At 51.7% G+C, this 8,486-nt stretch overlaps 1 pseudogene; it reads right to left on the bottom strand.

Annotated features, from left to right (window-relative positions):
• Positions 1-6,632: 6,632 nt before the first annotated feature.
• LOC124103997 (zinc finger protein 182-like) lies at positions 6,633-7,790 on the bottom strand (annotated as a pseudogene).
• Between the last annotated feature and the right edge of the window lie 696 nt (positions 7,791-8,486).

Genomic DNA, 8,486 nt, shown 5'->3' with positions numbered 1-8,486 from the left:
GATACATCTGGCTTTTGAACACAGAGTATGTGCACAGGCACAACCGGCTGGTGACCACAGTGCATGAGCGCAAACACACCTGGCTGGTGACCACAGAGCATGTGCACAGGCACAACCGGCTGGTGAACACAGAGCATGGGCCTAGACACACCTGGCTGGTGACCACAGAACATGTGCACAGGCACACCTGGGTGGTGACCACAGAGCATGGGCACAGACACACCTGGCTGGTGACCACAGAGCATGTGCACAGGCACACCTGGCTGGTGACCACAGAGCATGTGCACAGGCACACCTTCCTGGTGACTACAGAGCATGGGCACAGGCACTCCTGGCTGGTGACCACAGAGCATGGGCACATACACACCTGGCTGGTGACCACAGTACATGTGCCCAGACACACCTCGGTGGTGACCACAGTGCATGTGTAGAGACACACCTGGCTGGTGACCACAGAGCATGGTCACAGACACACCTGGCTGGTGACCACAGAGCATGTGCACAGGCACACCTGGCTGGTGACCACAGAGCATGGGCACAGACACACTTGGCTGGTGTCCACAGGTAATGTGCACAGACACTCCTGGCAGGTGACCACAGTGCATGTGCAGAGACACACCTGGCTGAAGAGCACAGTACTTGTTCAGAGGCACACGTGACTGGTGACCACAGAGCATGTGCACTGGCACACGCGGCTCTTGATCACAGAGCATTTACACAGGCACACCTGGCTGGATACCACAGAGCATGGGCACAGGCACACCTGGCTGGTGACCACAGTACATGGGCACTGACACACCTGGCTGGTGACCCCAGAGCATGGGAACAGACACACCTTGCTGGTGAAAACAGAGCATGTGCACACACTCAGCTGGCTGTAACCACAGACGATGTGCACAGACACACCTGGCTGGTGACCACAGTGCATGGGCACAGGCATACCTGGCTGGTGACCACAGTACATGGGCACTGACACACCTGGCTGGTGACCACAGAGCATGGGCACAGACACACCTGGCTGGTGACCACAGAGCATATGCACAGACACTCCTGGCTCATGAACACAGAGCAGGGGCACAGACAACACTGGCTGGTGACCACAGAGCATAGGGACAGGCACATCTGACTGGTGACCACAGAGCATGGGCACAGACACACCTGGCTGGATATCACAGAGCATGGGCACAGACACACCTGGGTGGTGACCACAGTACATGAGCACAGACACACCTGGATGGGGACCACAGTACATGGGAACCGACACACCTGGCTGGTGACCACAGAGCATGGGCACAGACACACCTGGCTGGTGACCACAGTACTTGGGCACAGACACACCTGGCTGGTGACCACAGTGCATGTGCACAGACATACCTGGCTGGTGACCACAGTGCATGAGCACAGATATATCTGGCTGGTGACACAGAGTATGTGCACAGGCACAACCGGCTCGTGACCACAGTGCATGAGCACAGACACACCTGGCTGGTGACCACAGAGCATGTGCACAGGCACAACCGGCTGGTGACCACAGAGCATGGGCACATACACACCCGGCTGGTGACAACAGAGCATGGGCACAGACACACTTTCCTGCATTCTTTATATCCATAGGGCTTCTTTCGCCTGAGGACTTTCCCGCATTCTGTATATCCATAGGGCTTCACTACAGGATTTGATTTCTCAAACTCGGTATGGAAGAATAATTTTGCACACCCATTATCGTGTTTCTTTTCCACAGCACTTCTAAATAAGTCTACATTATCTACCATATCATTTCCAAATGTTTCAAGTTTATGAGGTTTTCCGACATGCAGTACATTCAAATGGTTTCTCTCCATTTTTAATTCTCTGATGAAGACTAACATCTTTCTTTCACCTGAGGACTTTCCCGCATTCTTTATATCCATAGGGCTTCACTACAGGATTTGATTTCTCAAACTCGGTATAATTAGCTGAGTTTTTTGGCTAAAAGCTTTTCCACATTCGGTGCATGCAAATGGTTTCTCCCTTGAATGAGTCCTCCAGTGGACAATGAGGTGTGACTTCTTGCTGAAGGTTTTCCGACATGCAGTACATTCAAATGGTTTCTCTCCATTTTTAATTCTCTGATGAAGACGAAGACCTTTCTTTCGCCTGAGGACTTTCCCACATTCTTTATATCCATAGGGCTTCTTTCGCCTGAGGACTTTCCCGCATTCTTTATATCCATAGGGCTTCTCCCCTGTATGAGTCCTCCAGTGGACAATGAGGTGTGACTTCTTGCTGAAGGTTTTCCGACATGCAGTACATTCAAATGGTTTCTCTCCATTTTTGAAGACTAAGACCTTTCTTTCGCCTGAGGACTTTCCCGCATTCTTTATATCCATAGTGCTTCTTTCGCCTGAGGACTTTCCCGCATCCTTTATATCCATAGGGCTTCACTACAGGATTTGATTTTTCAAACTCGGTATGGAAGAATAATTTTGCACACCCATTATCGTGTTTCTTTTCCATAGCACTTTCCAAATGTTTCAAGTTTATGAGGTCTTTGATGAGGTCTTTGTATTGGAATACACATGAAGAGTGTTTCCAAATTCATTACATTCGTGGCCATTCTTGGTAGTCATTATTTTCTTGTCACGGAATCCAACTTGCATCAAGAGACATTGATCTTGGTCATCCTGATGCTGGCTCTCAATCTTTTCACCAACTTGGCATACTTCTGGAAAGCTCCAAATTGGAATTCTGTCTTCTGCTGGGCATAGCTCTTCCACCTCCAACTTGAGGATGAGGTCTGGTTTACAAACCTGTTGCCCCACGGAGACCAGGTTGCTGTAGGTCTCTAGCATCACATCTCGGTATAAGGTCCTCTGCAGAGAGTTCAGGCACTGCCACTCCTCCTGGGTGAAATCCACAGCCACATCCTCAAATGTCACTAGTCCCTGGGGTTTGGCCATTTCCTGCTGTTCTTGGGAAAAGGCCGAGATATGTGAAAATGGAGCTCACTGTCTTTCTCGTCAACTGATTTTCTGCTTGCTATTGAAGAGACCGTTACAAGAACTGGCCCCGACAAGCACTTCCGCTTGGCTGGTGACCACAGAGCATGTGCACTGACACACCTGGATGGTGACCACAGAGCATGTGCACAGGCACACCTGGGTGGTGAACACAGAGCATGGGCACAGGCACACCTGGCTGCTGACCACAGAGCATGGTCACAGACAGACCTGGCTGGTGACCGCAGTACATGAGCACAGACAAACCTGGCTGGTGACCACAGAGCATGGGCACAGACACACCTGGCTGGTAACCACAGTGCACGTGCAGAGGACCTCCTGGCTGGTGACCAGAGAGCATGGGCACAGACACACCTGGGTGGTGACCACAGACCATGGTCACAGAGAGACCTTGCTGGTGACCAGAGTACATGTGCACAGACACACCTGGCTGGTGACGACAGAGCATGGGCACAGACACACCTGGCTGGTGACCAGAGTGCATGAGCACACACACACCTGGCTGGTGAGACAGAGCATGTGCACAGGCACACCTGGCTGTTGACCACAGAGCATGGGCACAGACACACCTGGCAGGTGATCAGAGTGCATGGGCACAGACACACCTGGCTGGTGACCACAGAGCATGTGCACAGTCACACCTGGCTGCTGACCACAGAGCATGGGCACAGACACACATGGCTGGTGATCACAGTTCTTGGGCACTGACACACCTGGCTGGTGACCACAGAGCTTGGGCACACATACACGGCTGGTGACCACAGAACATGGGCACAGACACACATGGCTGGTGACCACAGAGCATGGGCACAGACACACCTGGAGGGTGAACACAGAACATGTGCACAGACACACCTGGCTGGTGACCATAGAGCATGTGCACAGACACACCTGGCTGGTGACCACAGAGCATGGGCACAGACAAACCTGGCTGGTGACAACAGTACATGGGCACTGACACACTTGGCTGGTGACCACAGAGCATGGGCAGAGACACACCTGGCTAGTGACCACAGTGCATTTGCACTGACACACCTGGCTGGTGACCACAGAGCATGTGCACAGTCACACCTGGCTGCTGACCACAGAGCATGGGCACAGAAACACATGGCTGGTGACCACAGTACTTGGGCACTGACACACATGGCTGGTGACCACAGAGCTTGGGCACACACACACGGCTGGTGACCACAGAGCATGGGCACAGACACACATAGCTGGTGACCACAGAGCATGGGCACAGACACACCTGGAGGGTGAACACAATGCATTCTGCACAGGCTAAGCTGGCTGGTGACCACAGAGCATGGTCACAGGCACACCTGGCTGGTAACCACAGTGCACGTGCAGAGGACCTTCTGGCTGTTGACCAGAGAGCATGGGCACAGACACACCTGGCTGGTGACCACAGAGCATGGTCACAGGCACACCTGGCTGGTAACCACAGTGCACGTGCAGATGACCTCCTGGCTGGTGACCAGAGACCATGGGCACAGACACACCTGCCTGGTGACCACAGAGCATTGTCACAGACAGACCTGGCTGGTGACCACAGTACATGTGCACAGACACACCTGGATGGTGACGACAGAGCATGTGCACAGACACACCTGGCTGGTGACCAGAGAGCATGGGCACAGACACACCTGGCTGGTGACCACAGAGCATGGTCACAGACAGACCTGGCTGGTGACCGCAGTTCATGTGCACAGACACACCTGGCTGGTGACCACAGAGCATGGGCACAGACACACATGGTTTGGTAAAGACAGAGCATGTGCACAGACACACCTGGCTGGTGACCACTGTACATGGGAACAGACCCACCTGGAGGGTGAACACAGAACATGTGCACAGACACACCTGGCTGGTGACCATAGAGCATGTGCACAGGCACACCTGGCTGGTAAAGACAGAGCATGTGCACAGACACACCTGGCTGGTGACCACAGAGCATGGGCACAGACAATCCTGGCTGGTGACAACAGTACATGGGCACTGACACACCTGGCTGGTGACCACAGAGCATGGGCTCAGGCACACCTGGATGGTGACCACAGTACGTGGGCACGGACACACCTGGCTGGTGAACACAGAGCATGTGCACAGACACACCTGGCTGGTGATCACAGAGCATGGGCTCCGAAAAACCTGGCTGGTGACCACAGTACATGGGCACTGACACACCTGGCTGGTGACCCCAGAGCATGGGAACAGACACACCTTGCTGGTGAAAACAGAGCATGTGCACACACTCAGCTGGCTGTAACCACAGACGATGTGCACAGACACACCTGGCTGGTGACCACAGTGCATGGGCACAGGCATACCTGGCTGGTGACCACAGTACATGGGCACTGACACACCTGGCTGGTGACCACAGAGCATGGGCACAGACACACCTGGCTGGTGACCACAGAGCATATGCACAGACACTCCTGGCTCATGAACACAGAGCAGGGGCACAGACAACACTGGCTGGTGACCACAGAGCATAGGGACAGGCACATCTGACTGGTGACCACAGAGCATGGGCACAGACACACCTGGCTGGATATCACAGAGCATGGGCACAGACACACCTGGGTGGTGACCACAGTACATGAGCACAGACACACCTGGATGGGGACCACAGTACATGGGAACCGACACACCTGGCTGGTGACCACAGAGCATGGGCACAGACACACCTGGCTGGTGACCACAGTACTTGGGCACAGACACACCTGGCTGGTGACCACAGTGCATGTGCACAGACATACCTGGCTTTTGACCACAGTGCATGAGCACAGATATATCTGGCTGGTGACACAGAGTATGTGCACAGGCACAACCGGCTCGTGACCACAGTGCATGAGCACAGACACACCTGGCTGGTGACCACAGAGCATGTGCACAGGCACAACCGGCTGGTGACCACAGAGCATGGGCACATACACACCCGGCTGGTGACAACAGAGCATGGGCACAGACACACCTGGCTGGTGACCACAGAGCATGTGCACAGGAACAACTGGCTGGTGACCACAGAGTGGACATTGTCCTCCAGTGGACAATGAGGTGTGACTTCTTGCTGAAGGTTTTTCGACATGCAGTACATTCAAATGGTTTCTCTCCATTTTTAATTCTCTGATGAAGACTAAGACCTTTCTTTCACCTGAGGACTTTCCGGCATTCTTTATATCCGTAGGGCTTCTTTCGCCTGAGGACTTTCCCGCATTCTTTATATCCATAGGGCTTCACTACAGGATTTGATTTCTCAAACTCAGTATAATTAGCTGATGTTTTTGGATAAAAGCTTTTCCACATTGGGTGCATGCAAATGGTTTCTCCGATGTTCTGGAATGAGGTGACTTCTGCTGAAGTTTCGACAGACTCAAGGTTTCTCCATCTCTGTGAAGACTAAGACCTTTCTTTCGCCTGAGGACTTTCCTGCATTCTTTATATCCATAGGGCTTCTTTCGCCTGAGGACTTTCCCGCATTCTGTATATCCATAGGGCTTCACTACAGGATTTGATTTCTCAAACTCGGTATGGAAGAATAATTTTGCACACCCATTATCGTGTTTCTTTTCCACAGCTCTTCTAAATAAGTCTACATTATCTACCATATCATTTCCAAATGTTTCAAGTTTATGAGGTTTTCCGACATGCAGTACATTCAAATGGTTTCTCTCCATTTTTAATTCTCTGATGAAGACTAACATCTTTCTTTCACCTGAGGACTTTCCCGCATTCTTTATATCCATAGGGCTTCACTACACGATTTGATTTCTCAAACTCGGTATAATTAGCTGAGTTTTTTGGCTAAAAGCTTTTCCACATTCGGTGCATGCAAATGGTTTCTCCCCTGAATGAGTCCTCCAGTGGACAATGAGGTGTGACTTCTTGCTGAAGGTTTTCCGACATGCAGTACATTCAAATGGTTTCTCTCCATTTTTAATTCTCTGATGAAGACTAAGACCTTTCTTTCGCCTGAGGACTTTCCCGCATTCTTTATATCCATAGGGCTTCTTTCGCCTGAGGACTTTCCCGCATTCTTTATATCCATAGGGCTTCTCCCCTGTATGAGTCCTCCAGTGGACAATGAGGTGTGACTTCTTGCTGAAGGTTTTCCGACATGCAGTACATTCAAATGGTTTCTCTCCATTTTTGAAGACTAAGACCTTTCTTTCGCCTGAGGACTTTCCCGCATTCTTTATATCCATAGGGCTTCTTTCGCCTGAGGACTTTCCCGCATCCTTTATATCCATAGGGCTTCACTACAGGATTTGATTTTTCAAACTCGGTATGGAAGAATAATTTTGCACACCCATTATCGTGTTTCTTTTCCATAGCACTTTCCAAATGTTTCAAGTTTATGAGGTCTTTGATGAGGTCTTTGTATTGGAATACCAAGGCTTGTACTCAGATGAAGAGTGTTTCCAAATTCATTACATTCGTGGCCATTCTTGGTAGTCATTATTTTCTTGTCACGGAATCCAACTTGCATCAAGAGACATTGATCTTGGTCATCCTGATGCTGGCTCTCAATCTTTTCACCAACTTGGCATACTTCTGGAAAGCTCCAAATTGGAATTCTGTCTTCTGCTGGGCATAGCTCTTCCACCTCCAACTTGAGGATGAGGTCTGGTTTACAAACCTGTTGCCCACGGAGACCAGGTTGCTGTAGGTCTCTAGCATCACATCTCGGTATAAGGTCCTCTGCAGAGAGTTCAGGCACTGCCACTCCTCCTGGGTGAAATCCACAGCCACATCCTCAAATGTCACTAGTCCCTGGGGTTTGGCCATTTCCTGCTGTTCTTGGGAAAAGGCCGAGATATGTGAAAATGGAGCTCACTGTCTTTCTCGTCAACTGATTTTCTGCTTGCTATTGAAGAGACCGTTACAAGAACTGGCCCCGACAAGCACTTCCGCTTGGCTGGTGACCACAGAGCATGTGCACTGACACACCTGGATGGTGACCACAGAGCATGTGCACAGGCACACCTGGGTGGTGAACACAGAGCATGGGCACAGGCACACCTGGCTGCTGACCACAGAGCATGGTCACAGACAGACCTGGCTGGTGACCGCAGTACATGAGCACAGACAAACCTGGCTGGTGACCACAGAGCATGGGCACAGACACACCTGGCTGGTGACCACAGTGCACGTGCAGAGGACCTCCTGGCTGGTGACCAGAGAGCATGGGCACAGACACACCTGGGTGGTGACCACAGACCATGGTCACAGAGAGACCTTGCTGGTGACCAGAGTACATGTGCACAGACACACCTGGCTGGTGACGACAGAGCATGGGCACAGACACACCTGGCTGGTGACCAGAGTGCATGAGCACACACACACCTGGCTGGTGAGACAGAGCATGTGCACAGGCACACCTGGCTGTTGACCACAGAGCATGGGCACAGACACACCTGGCAGGTGATCAGAGTGCATGGGCACAGACACACCTGGCTGGTGACCACAGAGCATGTGCACAGT

The sequence above is a fragment of the Marmota monax genome, unplaced genomic scaffold (assembly GCF_021218885.2).
Source record: "Marmota monax isolate L192 unplaced genomic scaffold, Marmota_monax_Labrador192_F-V1.1 WCK01_AAM20220418_F8-fsc00916, whole genome shotgun sequence".
Classification (NCBI taxonomy): Eukaryota; Metazoa; Chordata; class Mammalia; order Rodentia; family Sciuridae; genus Marmota; species Marmota monax.
The sequence above is the reverse complement of the archived record's forward strand: the minus strand, read 5'-3'. Positions and strand labels throughout refer to the sequence as shown.